This window comes from Lepidothrix coronata, unplaced genomic scaffold, assembly GCF_001604755.1.
Source record: "Lepidothrix coronata isolate B3197 unplaced genomic scaffold, Lepidothrix_coronata-1.0 Scaffold262, whole genome shotgun sequence".
Taxonomy (NCBI): domain Eukaryota; kingdom Metazoa; phylum Chordata; class Aves; order Passeriformes; family Pipridae; genus Lepidothrix; species Lepidothrix coronata.
The window spans coordinates 239,600-258,148 of NW_016690442.1; the positions used below are offsets into that span (position 1 = coordinate 239,600).

The 18,549-nt window shown below is 51.0% G+C and overlaps 1 long non-coding RNA gene across 1 annotated transcript; it reads left to right on the plus strand.

Annotated features, from left to right (window-relative positions):
• Positions 1–28: 28 nt before the first annotated feature.
• On the plus strand, positions 29–2,895 carry LOC108507582. The gene is made up of 2 exons (XR_001878191.1): positions 29–61; positions 855–2,895. It is a non-coding gene; the product is annotated as an uncharacterized LOC108507582 (long non-coding RNA).
• Positions 2,896–18,549: the final 15,654 nt, after the last annotated feature.

The following is an 18,549-nucleotide window of genomic DNA, read 5'->3' on the forward strand; positions in this document are numbered from 1 at the left end:
CACCGCGGGGCGGGGCCGGGGCTGAGGAGCTGGAATCGGGGATGTGGGACGGGAACGGCGGGTGCGTGACTGACACGGGGGATGCGAGACTGGAATCGGGGGATGCGGGGCTGGAACGGGGGCTGCGAGACTGGCACTGTGGGCTGCGAGAGTGGAACCGAGGAATGCGGGGCTGAGTGATCATGGGACAGGAATCGGGGTGTGCGGGACTGGAACCCGGGAATGCGGGGCAGGGGGATGCGGGGCTGGGGCCGCCGTGCGGGCGGGAGCAGCGACCCGCGAGTCCGCATGAACGGGGCTCGGTGCCCTCCTGACCCACGTCCTTCATGCGTAGGGGTACCGGCCGTAAGGTACTGAAGCTTGTCCCTTCGAGTAAGCTATTTAGTTATGAAACAAATGATTAATGAAGTTCATCCAGTAATAACGGATGGTAATAAGTAATAATGATTTCGCTCGTTAAAGAATTGGAAAATTAGAAAAAAATTAAACTGTGCTCTGAGGTAGAGGAGCATACTGAGGATGGGCAAGCAGTCTGAGTTTCCTCAAGATTGCCTTACAGCTGAAGTCCTTTGCTGGGAGAGGGACTTGCTCTTTATTTTATGAGGGTTTTAATTTCTGAGTAATTTCCATTTTGACTTCTTCAGCCAACAAAATTTAGTTTTATCAGATGTCTCGCTTCTTTGCACCAGCACCCTGCAAATACCATTCGACAGAAGTATCCGAGTGTTTCTGACAGGAAATAAAATTATGATGACTTTTAAAGACACTCAGAGAATTACTGTTTTCCTCTTCTTTTCCAGCACATGCTCAGATCCATTTTTTTTTCTTTCCTCTTGGTATATTTTACTCTTTAGGAAGATAGCATTGAGTAACCCACTGACCAGCTTTGGGCCTCTGCTATCCCTGGCACCGCACCATCGACTCCTCTCCATTCTCAGCCTCCCATCCTGGGAGTGGAACTGCCGGGGACAACATGCACAAGCGCGAGCAGTGACTTGCTCTGTGGTGTAACCTGCCTTCACACAGGCAGACAGGGAGGAGAAAAATTGCAGAGGTGTGTGGTTATGATCCCACAGTTGCAGTCAGCTCCTGGCATCAGCTGCAAATATGTATATACAAGGAAAAGCAGGAAGAAAGACATGGATAGCAACATTGCTAGAAAGCAGAATAGCTTTTTTATTTCTATTAACTTGAGTAAAAAAAAGTTGCACCATTGCTCCACTTTCATTCCTCAAACATCACCAGTTGTGTTCTCTCTCCGGGCAAAACATGTCTTTAATGACAAGAAGTAACTAGTACAAACTTCAGTCTTAAGAGGCTTAAAGCATCAAACTTAATGCCCAGATCTTCATCTGCAGAGCATTTTAAAGAACAGTTCTGTGCTTTCACATCCTCATACTGAGACAATGCACTGAAGCCCTCCATATGCAGGAACAGGCGCTAAGACCAACTGTACAGTGATGGAGTGACCTCCTCGCTTGGAAGGACATAAAAATTTTAAGAAACATACATTACTAGAATATGAAGATATGAAATGTCGTAATATTGTAGCATAAAGTTCCTGATAAAACATGCACAGCATGACAAATCTCTTCATGCAGAACAGTCCTCATACCAGTGATACATCCCAGTCTTCTAGCACATTTAAAACATTCAATAATGCCTTATTTTCTGGGGGAAATTTTAGAGAAAGAGGCTCATTCATTTTAAGGTAGCCTGATTTTCTAAAATCAATGTGTGAACTCAACCATCAAGACGGAATATGTAACTGACTAAAATCCCTTCCAAATGTGGCTGTTTTGTCATGGTCCATTTTTAGATGAGTTACATTTACGACAAACAAATTTATCCTCGGTTTCTGTTGTAGCCTTCTCTCGTGTGGATGCATTATGCTAGAAACTGCTGCACAGGCAAGTTCAGATCTAATTATAAAACCCTCTTAGAGATGCTTTGGTGCTTCAGCATGTTGTGAAAGAAAATAGTACAGAGCTGCTGTGAGTCTCTTCACAATCCCCAGCTTTTGGCTTTTAAAGCACTTTTAAACATGCAGTGGGGCAATCTCCCTTGAGTGTGCAAAGTAATTTACAGCAGAGAGAAAGCATTTTAAGATCCTTTCATCTGCAGGTTAGGAAATAACAGTCTTGCAGGGACATGCCTTAACATTTCCACATAGTGGAGGCTGGCAAAATTAAATGCTTCCTGTAATTCTGAAACACTTAATAGAGGTGAGGGAGAGATTGATAACTTGTTACACAACTTTCCAGATGAAGCGATGACCTATTTTAGATTAATCTTTTCTGTTAAGCGTTGTGGAAGCCCGGCAACCAGCTGGAAGCAGGTATTCGTTCTCACTGCTGCTAATCCACAGAGAAATGGGTGTATCCCCAAAGTAAACATTACTCTGTCACCTACCAATCATGACACATTGCCAAAATTTAAACAATTTTTTTGTATATGTCTTTTATATTTCCAAATATCCCTAATGCAATTTCATTGCTGTCTTGAAAATGATGCAGAGAGCAATGAATTATTCAGCTTTCAGTCCTGTGTTAGCAAAGAAGCCCTGGAAACCTTTGGATATCTCTGCAGTTTGAGGCAGCAAAGGCCACTGAGGAAAATATGCCCTTTCCCAACAAATTTCTAATTTTTTCTCAACTGACAAAGTTCACAGAGTGTTACCAGTAGTCAATTCTTGCCATACCAAAATGTATCTTTTATCTACAGTAAATGGCAGAAGACAACACTGATTTGCTGTCTCTGTGAAACAATGTGGATGAATGTGTGTGAATTACATAATCAGACCTTTTTTTTACTGTTTCTGCGTCAGCTGTTGTGGCATTTCTGCATTTTCTTCTTTTAGACAATAAAAAGTCGAAACAGTGTTCCTCTTAAAAACTATTCTGACCTTACTTTTATGCTCTAATCCTTTTTCATTCTGCCTTGCACCTGGCAATCCACTACAAGCTACTGAGAAACTTCTATAAAAACTGCATATGCTTTATGATGCTAATCACTGTTTTTACTAACCATGCAAAATTATTCATCCATCACTTCTGGAAAGTGCTAGGCCACTTCTTTTAAGGGGCTATGTTTGAACTCATTGCTGGGATATAACTAGCACAGCCACCATCATGATCACAATCCAGATAAGGATGTTACCCAATCAACTAAAAATAAATCAGTGGCTAAATAGCCATAAAACAGTGTTGCACTGCTCTGCCTCCCTGTAATATGTCCCAGAGACCCCAGATACTGTGTGCTGGCCATATAGTTAAACTATATGTTTGGATAAGAGGCATGGGTCAAAATAACCTTTAGACATCAACAAGCATATAAGTTAACTCCTTTGAGGACACAGACTACCATTACAATATATTTATACATATCTGTTTCCATTTCACCCAGTGACTAAAGTTATTTCTACCTAAACTACTAAAAAATCATGCATGAATATTAATTACTTTTGCTTGATCTAAAACACGAGTTCATTTAGGGGAACAAAACATCCTTCATCAAAGACAGCCCAGATTCAGTCATACACAAACCACTTTAAGGAAGTAAGCATTCACAATGCTCCTTTCGTCTTCCCCCAGTGCTTTTCCTGCTGCTAGGCAGGTTTTCAGCTTTCATGCACTAGCCTAACAGGCTAGTGAGGCTCCCTCCTTGCTTTTTGAGGAAACCTCCCACTTCACTTCTCAGCAACTTTCACCTACTGCACTCCTGGAGCTCAAGAGAAGCCGGTTTCCTTCTCCATTCCCAGGAGGCAGCTCCAGCTGAAGCCCTGTTTCTTCCACAGCCCCAGCCACATCTAGCACACCCTTTCCCTGTCCCACAGAATCCTGCTGGCCTCTCCTGCTCACCAGCAACTGAGTTGGGATGAACTTTCCCAGCAAACACCAATACAGAGCTCACCTAGAAACCTCCACCCTCTGCAAGAAGCAACTGGCTTCTTACCTCCTCTCAACCCCCCAGCCCTCATCCTGTTCTCCTCCGACCTTTGCAACACACATACCTCTGCTCAGGTAGGGTAACAAACTGCTGTTTACACAGGGTTTCAAGAATCTCTACAAAAGGTTGCATACAGTTTTGTTACCTAAGCCACAACTCTAAAAACGACCTAGAAGTCTGGGGTATTGTCATGTCTCAACAGGTGAACTCCCCAATGTTAAGTCACACCATTATTTTCCTTTCAGTTGTGAAACACAGTGCAAGCTTACAACAACACAAAAGAGCATACATTTAAGGTTTGGAGCGTAACTTCATAGTTACTTTTTCTTAAAAGACTAAAGCTGAGATCCATCTGATCAAATGAACATCTCTTCATCTCATGAGGCATGGGGGCTGCATCCCCTTTCCAAGCAATGGAGAGAAAGAGGTTATTCTATGGAGAAGTCATCTTGTTCTGAACCAGACTTCCAAATCTGGTGAGGTAAATTCTACCCCATGTTTCTTCAAACTGAATTTATTTTGACATAGAGGTCTAATCAGCAGTTACATTGTGTATTGTTGCTCTGTACAAGTCTGACTGAGCTGTCTACTCACCCAATGAACCTCACCTCTTAAATAAGAGGTGGCAGGCCATGGTAGGTCCACATCCTTGCAGCTCAGCTGGAGTCCTGACTCACCTCATCGCTGCCAACTGCTGGTGACCTCCAGACCAGCTCCCAGACCACACAGATCAGCTCCTCCACTGTCCTCTCTCTGATAATGGCTAGTGATGGACATGGCATAGGACAATGGACAAGCCCACAGCAGAAAGACAGGACATATTTACTCCAGCATCAAAACATTATGAGTTAGAGCTAACCAGAGGCCCTCAGAAGAAGTCTCACTATCCTTTTTAAAACATTCATTCACTTTTAAAAATATGGATGTTCCTGCCAGCCATTCAATGCTTTTTAATATCGCTGAATTCTTTAATCAGATGGTTTCCAGACCTGCTGTCCAATGTCTGTGAAGGTATTTCATTAAAATCGATTTCAGTTTTTTGAACTGAAAGCCTATTTGTCACAGAACCTGTCCTCCAGGTGTACCTGGTGGAATACAGTCACATTCACTCTCAAGCAAGGTGGCTGCCTAAGCTGTGAGAAGACAGCAACTGAGAGAAATTGATGAGTAGGTCCGAGGAAAGGCTTGTGTATCAGTGTGTTTAAGGGCAACTCTTCCAAATGATCCCCACTTAAGACAAGCTCTGACTTCGGTGGCATTTTTAAAAGAAAAATTCTGAACTGAATTCTTACTGTAACCAGTCAGAGAGACTTTCACATGTCATAAGTAATGTGAAGAATACCCAGGAATTAAAAAAATAAATATTCTTGTGTAGGTTTTGTACATGATAGCAGGAAGCTTTTACTGTGTAGGAAGCCTGAAGTCTTTTTATTATTCTACTATGGTGATGATTAAACATCAAAAAGGTTTGTTACTAGAGGCTGTATTTCTTCAAGGGCTAATTTTAATTATTTTTAACTTTTCAGCTATTTAACATTTGTATCTGTCTGTTTTCAGATCCTTCCTTCTTATATATAGCAAGTAAGTATAAGAACACTGAGGAGGGAACATCAAACAGGAGAGTACTCAAATCTCTACTTAAAACACAAAACGAATCTCAGCTGTAGCTATGGAGCCAGAATTTCTGAATGATATTATCCTCATATCACCTGGTAATAATAAAAAGAGGATATTTATGCACAGCAACACTACCTATTCCAAAAATATCTTCATGCTAGATTCAGTGGCAAGTACCAAGCCAGGTTCTCCACTGAGGACAAAGTTTAATGAATTCTTCCACACTGACATGATTTTTTTCAGCTCAGAACAACCTTGCTGATTATTTGAAGATTAACATGAGGAACATTCCTTCCTGCAGTTCGTCAGAGCGGTCAGCATCCAACAAAAGGCATAACGAATATTATCTCCTGTATATCAACAACAGTGCAGCTGAATGCTACTGAAGACGCCAGCTCTTGGGAGGAGGCTTGGCAGCAAAGGCAGCAGTTAAATGGGATGTTTATTGGATGTCTTCCACCAGCTGCACTGCGTGGTGGCTTGAGTGTTAGATTATAAATATTTCCCCTTGTGAAAAAGGGAAGTTGGCTGGATGAACACTGATTCAGCAGCCTCGGCAGAGATTGGTGTGTAAGAAAGCAAGGAATGGGAAGCATTGAATTAGGCCTGGGAAGTCCCCTCTCTCCACAGGCGCATGAGCAGAGCACAGAGCACTTATCTCTGGAAGCTAGTCAGCATGGCACATGGGCAACAGGAGTATTAATAACTCCTCCACAGCAAGATTTCTGGGGGCAGGATGGCTCACCCAAACCACAGCCTCCACAACCACTCAGTGCAGATGGGCAACTTCTGCATAGAGGAGTTCCTTCTGCAAGAGCAAACCGAGCTGTGGGAGTGCAGGAGGGACCCCAAAACCCACAGAAGAAATAGCTTGGGAATACTGGCTTTCTCACTGCTGGCCATAGACAAGAAGTCACTAAGTCACTCCTAAACATCATGCCAAAGGCCGGTGGGCCATGTGAGCCTTGCCAGTGTGCCAGGCTCAGTAAGCATCAAAGACCTGGCTGACCATTGCCTGCAACATCTGATATGGAGAGTATCAGTAGACAGGCCTTTTGGTGAGCTGCACAAGGAAGGCCTTCTAGCTGGACGGAAAGGAAATAAGGAATGAGGATGGAAAGGATGTGTAATTGCAGGTTCTCATCCAGCCTACAGCATGGCTAGGAAGAGCTGATAAGGATCAAGCGGTAAGAGAAAGGTGGAAATTTCCTTTGCCCTGCAGAAGCCTTCCCAAGAGTTGTCAGTCATGGAATAGCTCTGGAGTTTGCCTCAGTGCTGGCTTTGTGCAAGTGGCGTTGACTCACCAGGACAATTCTGGACCAGGGGGGTTTCCAGGAGGCAGGGGCTGAAATCCCCAGGGATGTTAGTCTAGACAGGGTGCTCTTCCCTTTGACCTCATTGAGGGCCTCAGCTTCCTCTTTATGCAAGTAACACCAGCTGCCAGGACAGGTTATTTTGAGCTATAGAACAGTTATGAAAGAGAAATGTGCTGAGGGTTTGAGGAAAAAGATGCTCCTGCTTTAAGTATCCTTTGCAGACCGCAGTTGTTGTGGATGTTGCTTGCTGCTGCTCACAGGAAACAATTTTTATTCCTGACATCTAGAAAGACTCAAACAGCCTGAGAATGGCTCCTTGCCTGATGCTGGGTGAGAGCTTGTAAAATGATCTCCAATTCTCCCAGGATAATCAGAGGGAAATCCCAGTAATTAAGTCTTCCGTCAAGTGTTGACGTAAGAGGGATTGCAAATTAATCCTGCTCCCCATTCATCTCATCCCAGCAGAGATCCTGCTAGTAAAACCAGTTCTCCAACAGCCACAAGGGTAATCCCAGACTGTATCCCAGTGCTCTCCTGCCCTTGCCTGCAACAAATACCCCTGATATTTGATGTTCATGTGTTACTTCTTTCATTCCTCTCAGTGTGAAGAAGGCAGAGGCGAGGTGTGAGTGCAGTGGAAGCATCAAAGACTTCTGACATTCTGTGCCATGGAGCTGTGTGACCCTCTCTCCACTTTCCCAGCAGCTGGTCCATGGCTGCCTCACCTGTCTCATAACTATTCTGCAACAGCCAGCCTGGCTTGAGGAGGGGTGACCTGTGGCTTGTGGGGAAAGGGTATGTTTTGTAGGCCCTTCTGTTCTGTCCCATCCTTGCTGGTCCTTTCCACCTCTGTCTTCTCTGCTCTCTCAGAAGCTTTCTACTATGAATAAACTAGCACTTTCAGTGAAACAAAGGAACCTGATAACCTGGGCAGCCACAGGATGAATGTTCCCTGTCCAGCAGCAGGCAGGCAGCACTGGGAGTTCTGCCTGCACACAAAGTTGGGCAGCACTAGGCAGGATCCTGCTCAGGGCAGCATCGTAGGGGCACAAGGTCATGCAGACACAGATGTTGGTGGCTTGGGGGGAGTCACACAGACTTTGGTACCAACACAGGGAAGCTGGATTTTGCTGCACAGTCATATGAAGCCCTTTGATTCCCCAGCACCCTTTCTGAACTGCCTCAGTGAAAATGCAAAACCAGCCTCTGCCACTTCAGTGACTCCCCATCCTGTGAACTTGTTAAGGGCCCAAGGAGAAGAAGACAACAGATGATGCAGGGGCACACTGGGTGTTCTGCACTGTATGGTTGACATTTGGATTGCAGCAGGGCAATTCCTTAGAGATCAGTGAGGTAAGATAACAGGCAGTGATGGATACTCAGCAAACTGTGTGAGCAACTTCCAGGTGGTCTCACCAGGCTCAGGGCAGAATTGAGTGAGAAGGGACCCCACCACGTGACACAGATATTCCTCCGCTCATCCAGGCACTTCTCTCCTGATGAGCCTTTCAACTCTAGGAACTCATAGGAGAGATGAACAGATTTCATTTGCTCTGTGTGGTTTTGGGGCTTTTTTTTGAGCCCAGCCTGAGGAACTGCTACTGTGACTGCCTACTTCACCTCTTACCATGCTGCCATATATATCTGTGATTCCTGCCTCCAGGCTCTGCCTGGGAGCTGAGCCACCTCTCCAAAAAGAAACTTATCCAGCAGTGCCATGTGACAGAGGTGGAGGGGGAAGGTGGCAGAGCACCAGGGGACAGGGCATAAATTACCTTCATAAGTGGTACATGTCCCTCAGGCCAGGAAAGCAGTTTAAACCTTTTGCCCTTGTTGTTGTTGTTGTTTTTCCATAAATAAAGATTAACATAGAGATTTTCTCCGGGGCTCTTGTCATCTTTACTGTTTGACAAATATTAATTTGCTCACCTTCATAAACCTTTACTTTGTTCAGCTGAACAAGGATGAAGACCATTAGCCCCAGAGAAGAGGATGCAACACCAAAGCACCCACGCAGACATGTGGACATCAGGGAAAGATGTGTCCAAAGTCACAGACTGGAGCAATGTCATAGAGTAGTGGACAAACACATTCCTGGCTCCCTCTCCTCTGTTCAGACCAGTAAAGCAGGCAATAAAAATCAAAGCCAACATGTCCGAAAGAGAGTTAGACACCTTCACCTGCATGTCCTTTGAACAATGACACTATTATTTTTACCTAGTAATCAGGAGCTTTGAGCAATTGAGGTTCCTCGTGTCATCAGGAAAAGGCTCAGATCTTTTCTGTGTGTCTACAGGGATGTAGGTGACTGTTTTCCAGCTTCTAGTCTAGGCTTTTATCCTGGCTTTTTTTCTGTTAATTTTTTTTCTTAAAGGAGTCTGAGTCTCCACGCAGTGTTTTCTGAGTCAGCTTTTCACCTCCCTCCAGTACTACATATCCTGTAGCTCCACTAGGTTGCAAAGTCAGCAGACAAGGGGGGTTGGCCAGCTCTGCGTGTCAGCTTCCAGAGGACAGCAGCAGCTCTGGGTCCCAGCCCACAGAAGCAGGTTTGTTTGAAAGCTCTGACAGAAGTATTCCTGCTCCAGCACTCCTCTCCTCAGGGGCTCAGCCTCAGAGACTATGAATCCAGAGCCTTCGGAGAAGCCCTGCTCTGTCCGCGGCGGTGTCCGTGCCTGAAAAGTGAGGGTCAGTGCAGCGCTGAAGCCCAGTTTGAGTGTGAGCACTCAGGCTACATTCCCAAAAGGCAGCGATGAGGCGTGGAGCAGTCCTCACGAGCCTTCAGCAGCTGTGCTCCCCTCTGTTGCCTCCTCTTCTTCCACACATCTATCCCCTGCGGCCACACACCAGCCTCGCTGACAGATCTTACTTGAAAGCTCTGGCAGGCTGTGCCACTAATGGCAGAGCCCTGAGCCGGCTCCCTCTGTCTCCCTGGAGTCCCTGCGCAGACGTAGTTGCACGTCATGGCCTGCTCTAATTTTATCCGTGTTTGATGGGAGAGACGAACTGAGCAGCAGGGAGGCAGCTATTTTGGTTTTCTCTGTGGCTGTGGGTTATATAAAGCATCTTGCCGTGACCCTCGTCGCTTGGGAGCTGCTTTGCATTCCCTGTCTTGGCCGCCAAGAACCAGAGGCTCGGATGCTCGCTCCCGGCAGCCGAGACCTCCATGCGCGCTGTGGCCGCGTGGGGCAGGTGTGTCATGTGTGTCGCGTGTGCCAAGTGTGCGTGCGTATAGAGAGGCAGAGCGTGTCAACGGGATTCAAGAGTGAACACCTATAGGGAGACGCTGGGTCTCCTCCTTGCCGTGCAGTGTGATGTGCGCCCAGGGGTTTCACCCGTTCCAGCGCCTGCACATCACACGTGCACAGGGTCAAGCGGGCACAGGCTGCCCGGGATGTGCAAGCTGTGGCCGGCTGCCGCAGAGCACTGACGCTTTCATCTCACCCGGGCCGGAGGAACGGCTCCATTAGGTGGCAGCAGCAGCCACAGTAGGAGCAGCAGCAGGAGTCTGCTCTCCCAGTTGGACCTCTGCAGGTGTGCTGGAAGCCCGTGGGGCCACAGAGGAGCTCGGCAGGGCCAGCCAAGCGCCTGGCACTGGGAGCCGGGCAGCGGGCTGCCATGGGGTGCAGGGGCTGTGGAGGGCTCCTGCCCTTGCTATCTGTACTTTCTGGTGCTCTGTGGTACCTTGGTCTGACACTGGCTGAGCCCCCGTGACATCCCAGGGGCCGCTCCCTCGGCTGACCTCCCTCCCACACGTAAGGCACGACGTGGTAAGCAGCCGGCGGCGGTCCCGTCCCGTGCTAGCTGACCGCAGCGCCCAGGCTCCGCGCAATAGCCATTTCCCAACTGCAGGGGGCCGAGGCATTACGCAGGGTTTCTCGCCCGTGTGGGCCCTCCCGGGTGGTGTCTTCATCAAGTGATGCTCCAATGCTTGGTCCCAGGCTGGTGAGGCAAGGCAACAAACTTTGGGCTTGGCTTGGGAATTTTTGGCAGGAGGCGGCATGACTGCGACTCCTTCTTCTGTCTGGCACAGGAAGAGTCTGCCCACATCTAGGTTAGGTGCTAGAGCCCACTGCCTGGAGGGACTTTTGGGGATTGCCTCTTGCTTTTGTTTCTTGTGCAAGCAAGCAAATTTAATAGCACAACGTGGATTTAGAAGCTAAAGTAATTAGGACGTGTCACGATGTCTATTGGCACCTCCCTGCTCCTCCAGCCTCCGGGTGCTGCATACCCTGTGCTCAGGTCTACTGCTGATTCACGTCAAAGCCGTCCTCTCCCTAATGACCGGGGGGTCAGGCCAGGATCCAGCCTGCTCCGTGGCTCTCCTCACTCCCACGCAGTTCCCGCTGGGCCTCCCGCCGTGGCACCGGCAGGACGCACCCACTTCCTAAAGAGTCACCTCCTGGGAACACCGCCGAGCTTCCGCGGTGGTCACGGCATCCGACTCCCTCCCGCTCCGGGCATGTGCCTGTCTGAAAGCCCATACCTGCCGCCTGGCCGTTCCCGGGGAGGCACTGCTGGGTGAGGGATAACCCGCAGGGCAAGGGGGCTATGGTCTACGTGCAACCACCACCCACCCACCCAAGGAGCTGCTGGCTGGGCTCGTAGATCTGCATCCTCGGGGTGTCCTCAAAAGGACCCATATCTGTCCCTCATGCATCCCCTCCCTGGCGCCAGGAGCCCCAGTTCCCTCAGCACACCACTGCATCCCCTTCACTGGCACGATCCCCGAGGAAACCGGCGGGCGCAGAAGGCATGCCGGAGGACGGACGGGGTGCGTGCAGGAGCGTGCATATGTGCACGTCAGGGAGAAGGAAGCGGGGCTGCGAGTGCTGGAGGCGTTGTGAGCGCCAGGCACAGGCTGACAGGCAAGTGCTGCCGCTCCCGTAGGAAGATAAACTGTTTCACAACAGTCACGATGACAGTGAGTAGTTCACTCCAGAGTGATCCTACTTGCTGGAGAGGGAGAGGACAATCAGAGCCGAGAGGAGTGTAGCCAACCTGGGATACGGGGGAGCATCCTGAATATTATGCGGGTGGATTCAGTGTGTGTGTGTGAAGGGAGTGTCTGATTTCTGTGGGGAGTGCGGCAGCCCTGTAATCCTCTACAGTCCTGGCCAGGCAGCGTGCGATGGGGAGCAGGGACAGGACAGGACTGTTATGCAGTAACACAGTAATGCAGCCCCCTCCAACACTGATGTGGATGCACCTCACCGTGAATGCTGCCTGGGGGCGACGTCACTAAAAAACTCCAGAACTGGCACTAGAGTAACCAAGAAATGCACAAAGAAACTAAAATGCTTCAGGGAGTGAAAATGTCATGGACTCTGGATAAACTGGAATGGGAGAGCAGCCAACTCACCCCCTCTCAGTTCTGCAGGGAAGTGTAGACACACTCAAATATTGTGTGAAAGGATAGGTGACACCCCCAAGCCCTTCAGCAACAGCTCAGCTCCAGCACTCCTGTCCTAGTGCAGCCACTCAGTACAGACTTGTCCCAGGCTTGGACTCACAAAGACTGCAGAGAACTGGAGCCCTATTAGCTTGAGGTCACCTGTGTGGCCATGCTTATACTTTTTTGATGCCAAGGCTGTTTGAAGTGGTCTAAGCAATCCCAGCTCCTCAGAGCTTGCTCACATCCTCTCTGTTGCGCCAGCATAACACTATTCACAACTGCCTGGCAAACCATATCCAGGAGCTGTTCTGGTGGAAAAGCAATCATCTTTTGTCTTCATGGGGTTAGTTGTCTTCCAGCACAGCTCACTGCAAGTCTTCTGAACAGCACTGTGCACCCTGGCTCAGCTCAGGAGGTGCTGGCTGTGTCTCCCAGATTCCAATCAGCTGATACAGAGGGAGTTGGGCAGCTGCCAGCACTGCACCCTTTGTCGTTCCAGCACAGGCGAGTGCCCATCCGCCCAGGTTGCAGCTCCACAGCAGTCTGAGCTGAGCCGCTGTAGGCTGGCTTTTCCCACTCCTCCTGGCATGGGACCAGCCTTCTCCCTGCACTGGTTGCTGACTCCTGATTTTGCTCTCAGTAAATGGTAAAATGGTGGAGGAATGATTGACAAAATGGCAAAGGGTTTTCTGCTGGCATTGCACAAGAGTCCTTACCCCATAGCTGAGAGCTGGACCTAGCAAGGAGTGGGAATGGGGTCCCTCAGTGAGGAGAGTACCCTGGCAGAAACTCAGCCCATGGCAAGCCTGAGCAGCAAGCAGCTCAAGCTGATCTCCAGCCTGGTGAAATAAAGTGTTCTGTTTCCAGCCAGATCAGCTCTCTGAACTGGCTTGCCACATGGCTGCATGCTCCTATGTCTAGTGTAAGGGAATGAAATACGTGACTTGGGCAGGAGGGGACCAGGAGTAACACAGGGCTACATGGCCGCCTCCTCACAGCTCAAGTCTCCAGCCGCTCATTCTTATCCCTCATCATCACTCAGATGGGCCTGTGCGCCACGGGGCAGGGCAGGTTTGGGAAGGAGCAGCTGGGGCAGGGCTGGGCAGAGGCGCTACTGCATGTTGAACTCCGTCCTCTGCCCTGCTGCTCCTTCCCTGTCCTTTGCCCCACTGCTCCCTTCCTTCAGGTGAGGTCCTGCAGCAGACAGGGTGGTGGCACTGTGGCAGTCCTGGCTGGCAGGATGGGGCACTGGCAATGCCCGGTTTAATGAGATGAGGCAGGAGATAACGAGGAGAAGGGTACTCAGCTAATGGGTCTCTGTGGCTCCCTGCAGCCCAGGAGCTGTGAGAGCCTGTGCCAGCAGCACTGTTGCCTGCGCCCTGGGATGGGATGGGGCCAGAGGGCAGACAGCCTGTTCTGGTAAAAGGGGAACAGCAGGAGTAACTAGTGACATGTTTCCTTTCTCACTTCAGTGTGAAACATGGAGGAGAAACCACCCCCCTACCATGGGTACCAGCTGCCTGGATGCATCTCAGATGGAAATGGAGCATCCTCCAAGTGCGGGTGTCAGTAGCAGGCCCTGCCTGGGGCAAGGTCTGTGGGAGGGTACACAACGTGGCGGGACATCCTTCTCACTGGCCTCAGTTGCCTTAGCAGGTGACTGGACATGCTCTGCATTGCAGCCACCAGACCCCAGGTGTGATCCCTGCCTTTGACCACCTACCTACACTTTCCCACACAGCCGTCAGTCTCCATGAGCAGGTGACCGGTACCCACAGCATGCGGGGAGCTGCCGTGACCATGCAGAAAGCCTTTTCTCACGCCCGGTGATTACCTTCCCAAATACCGGCACTTCAGGCTTGCCCTTGAGAAGCAAACACTAATTTCAGCCGCACCCTTTCCTGCCCTGGGGCTGCAGGGCGAGGGTATCCTCAACGAACGCCGTGTTCACCGCGAGGGTGTGGGACAGGAACCAGCCCTTGTAAAATCGCCCGGATTGAACCTGCTGCCCTCAGCCTGCCAAACTAAACAGAGCTGATGTAAAGCAAACAGCAATGACAACAGGCTGGCTGCTGGCGAGGGTTGGGCAAGCAGCTGGTTTCCAGTTTGCTGGCCTCAGCAGATGGCGACGGCGGGAACAGTCCCTGGGAGTTCCCACCCCGCAGGCACCCGACGCCGAGGCTGGGGCGGCCCTGAGATTCCCTCCTCTGCCGCCTGCCAGCAGCGCCTGAGCAACCCCAAATCAAACACAGCTTTGAGGATTTCCGGGGAGCCCCCCGCCACAGGGGCCCACCCACCGGCATTCCCGGCCTCCCCCAGGCCAGGGCCCGCTGGGTGGGTCCCTCCTCCATCCGCCCTCCTTGCTGGGTGTTTCACCTAGGAGGGCTCTGGCCGCTACACATCGTAAGGGAGGAAGCTGATGTCAGAGGGAAAGAAGCCCGAAGCACACCCAAGGGCCAGCAGCCGGAGAGGAGACAGGGCGCCAGGAGCAGGGCTCTCTGGAACAGCCCCTGTGGCCCCGGCACGGGAGAAGTAATTAGTGTGTCTGGCTTCTGCCGGGCACCCCCGCTCCCGGTGGCAGGAGCATGGCTGGCACTGGGTGGTCTGCTGGGTGATTTTGGCATGGCAGGCTTTTCAGAGGCTGCTTCCAGGAAGGGATGCAGAGGGGACCAGGCCACTCTTCAAGAGATGGACCAGAAAACACTGCAACATCTGGGGTTCACTTCTCACTGTTTGGTTCAAGGCTAGATTTCTGAGGCTTGCTGGACATGCACTTCACTCCTCCCCTCCCCAGCAATCTGGATGACAGGCACAGCAGACCTGTGGCACAAGTGCCAGGGGTCCTCATCCAGCACCTGCTGCACGGCAAGAGCTCATGCTCACTCCTCTCAGAGCAGCGTGATCTTTGCGGCTAATCCATCCATCTGTCCGTCCATCCATTTGTCCCTCCCGACCCATCCCAGGCCCGAGCTCTTCCTGCAGCTGTGCTGTTGGCACTGTCGGCCAGGCTCCCCAATTAAAAATAAATCCTCCTTCCCAGCGGCATTATTTTTAACCCTGGGCCCATCTCCCTTCTCAGGTTACCAGCCTGCGCCCTGCTGGCGCACGGGGCAGGGGTGCCCAGCAGCCACAAGCCGCCCGGGGGGCTGCCAGCTGAGGGGACCTCCGCTAGCCCCGCCGCACACCTCTCCTTTCTGCTCGCGGGGCCGGGCCGGGCCGGGCCGGGCCGGGCCAGGCAGGGGTGCCCCGGCGGCAGCCGCGTGGGCAGGACGCCGGCCAAGGGACCCAGGCCACCGCAGGTCCCGCCCGAGCTCGGCTGCCGCCCCCCAAACAAACAACAGCCGCTCCCGCTGCCATGGCGACCGCGCTCCGCCCACCGCCGTGGCGACGAGGCCCCGCCCCTGCCGCGCGGCTGACGCGCACTCCGGCGGGGGGGGCGGGAGGGGGAGGCGATGACGTCCCGGGCCGTTACCACGGGAACCACGCGCCGACGTCACGGGTCTGTGTGTTGTCAACGTCCCGCCGTCTCCCGGGCAACGTCAGGCGCCCGGCGCGGCCCCGGCAACAGCGGCGCCATTGGCCGGGGCTGCGGGGGGCGGGGCCCGTGTCGGGACTGGCACCGCCCCCGCCCCGCGGCCGTGCCGGGAGCGTCGAGCGCGGTGTGCGCGGCGCGGGACTGTGTCCCCAGTGGTCCCTGCTGCCTCCCGCCCGGGCCTGGGAGGCCGAGCACGGCCAAGCACGACTGTCGGGGCTCAAGCCCAGCTGGAAATTCAACACCACGCACCCCTTCGCTCAACTCCCCTCTCTCCCCCTCTACCCGGTGGAATGGGTGGAGGTAAAACTTGGGGGGGTAAAATGGGGAGGTAGAACTTTTAGGTTGACATAAGAACAGTGTAATAATTGAAACCAAAGGAAAATACAATAATAATGGTAAGTAATAATAATTATGATAATAAAAAGGGAAAGGAAAACCAAACAAGTGATGCACAGTACAATTGCTCACCACCCGCTGGCCAATGCCAGACCCTAACACATTGCAGTGATTTGTCTCTCTGGGGTTGCCAGGTCGACAGCACAGCTTTTTAAAATATTTTACTAGTTTTTCTGAATTCTGCACTTTTTCAGGGTTAAGGTATGTTGGAGCTGTCCACCGTCTTGGGTACTTGCCCATACAGTCCCACACACCCTGCCACTCTGAACATGCAGGCCATCAGGGCAGGGAGAATGGAGGCCTGGCTGGGATGTTGGCATCAGCAAGCACCCCAAAACTCCAGTGGCCAGTGCAGGTGTGCCAGAGGGGCTTTCAGCAGCCTGGAGGGGTCCTGCACAGCCCTTCTGTGGGGCAGGAGGGAGGTGGTGGGCCCCAAGAGGGTGGTGTGTGTTGCTGTGACCAACACTTCTTTTCAGCTGCATGAGCCGAAACTCACAGCTCCATGCTCCACTTCCTCACCAGTGTTGGGTCATTCCTGCCAGGCTGCCTCCAGCTCTCTGGGAGATGCCAGGTTTGCCTGGGGAAGGCAGGAGGGAACCCCTGTTCCTGAGAGGAACCAGAGTCAGGCAGCCCTCCAGGTCACCTTACTGGGCTGTGTGTGCCTTTCTCTCCAGGCTGGTGCCTACCCACAGCTGCACTGGCACAGGGAGGCCAGCACCGTCAAGTGCTACCTCACATGGATGAGAGGTGCCAGTTTTGCAGCAAACTGACCTCTGCTGAGATCCTAAAGCAAAGAGGGACAAAGCAAGTTAACCTGACCCCACTGGCTTGGCAGTTCTGCCCCTGGCAGCCAGGCTCCCGGGAGGAGAGCACAGAAGACAAATCCTCCCTTTGCAATCACCAAGTCAAACAGTCCCAAAGTGGATCACTGAACCTCTTCTGTGGGAAGTCTTTGAGTTTCCAGGCCTATATTCTCTGGCATGTCTATTGTCTTCATGTTTTCCATATGACCTCAATGAGGAATGAAATGGGTGATGTACTGAGGTGCTGGTATGGGTCCGGATGATGGCAAATGCTTTTCTCAACGTAGAACAAGCTGTGAGCTGGTAGCAATGAACAACAGAGACTCTCCTCTAGATGCTGTTCATTGTACAGAGATGGAGCAGAGCATCCAGATGATCTGTAAATGTCCTACTCCTCCCAGGTCTCTCTGCAGAAGCATATGCTTAGCACTGGTTGTGCAGATACTTAGGAACAGGTTAACACAAAAGATGTTTCCCCTCCCAGCAGCTACTCGTAGCCAAACCAAATTGCTTGACAGATCTGGACCCATGGGAAGGATCAAAGCCTCGGGGCTGGGCTGGCAGTGCTCTGCACTGTTTACATGTATGTATATTCATGGCACTGTTAACCCCAGATAATTTAATAATATTGAATTTCTTATTCACTACATTTCTTAAATACCATTTAAGGAACCTCAGCTTCCTGGGGTATTCCCAATGTTTTCTTCTAGGGCAGAGAAGGCCAACTCACTGCGTAGCCATGCCTTATTATTTATTCTATTGCTTCATTACTGGGGTCTCTATTCCTGCAGTGGCAGCATCTTTCCACAGAGCTGACAGCTTCCTTTGGCTCTGCCTCTGCCTCAAGTGCAGCCTGACTGTCCAGCCAGAGGTGCAGCTCAGTCAGATCAGGGAGTAAACATCTTGCTTTCAAATCTCGACATTTACTTTCAGCAGCACCAAATGAATGTGAGTCCCCTGGGGCCAGGGCAGGCTGAGTCTGTGAGTCCCTGCAACAGCCCCATCACTTCAAGAGTTGAAGACTCAAAAAGAGAGACCTTGCTTGTGTCCATGGCTGTCCTCTGGGGCAGTCTGCCCAGTGTGCTGGTCTCTGACACCAAATAGCACAGGAGGAAGGTGATCTGGGGACTACCTCCAGAGCTGTTTCTCCAGGCAGTGGCAAAGGCTCAGATTGTCCTTCTCCCTCCTAGGCTGTCTTCAGCTTTGTGATCCTTTGTTTGTCTTAAGTCCACTTGAGCCTTTTCCCAGAGCATTCCCCAGTCACAACAATTAGAAGGTTTCTGAGCTAAACAATCTTCAACATCCTGTCCCTTCTCTTCACTTCAGCTGCTTTGTTCTCCATCTGCAACAAAATCTCCTTAGCTAAGCACAGTGGCCTTTTCCTCCTTCTTCTCAGCACTTCCTTCTTTGCTACCCTTGGCCCATTTTCTTCAAGAGCCACTGCACCAATGGAGGAATAGGACCCTTTACCCAGACCCCAGTCAGTCCATGGCATAAGGATTGGTGCTGCTGCCCAGTCCCACATGACTGGGCATGCTGCCC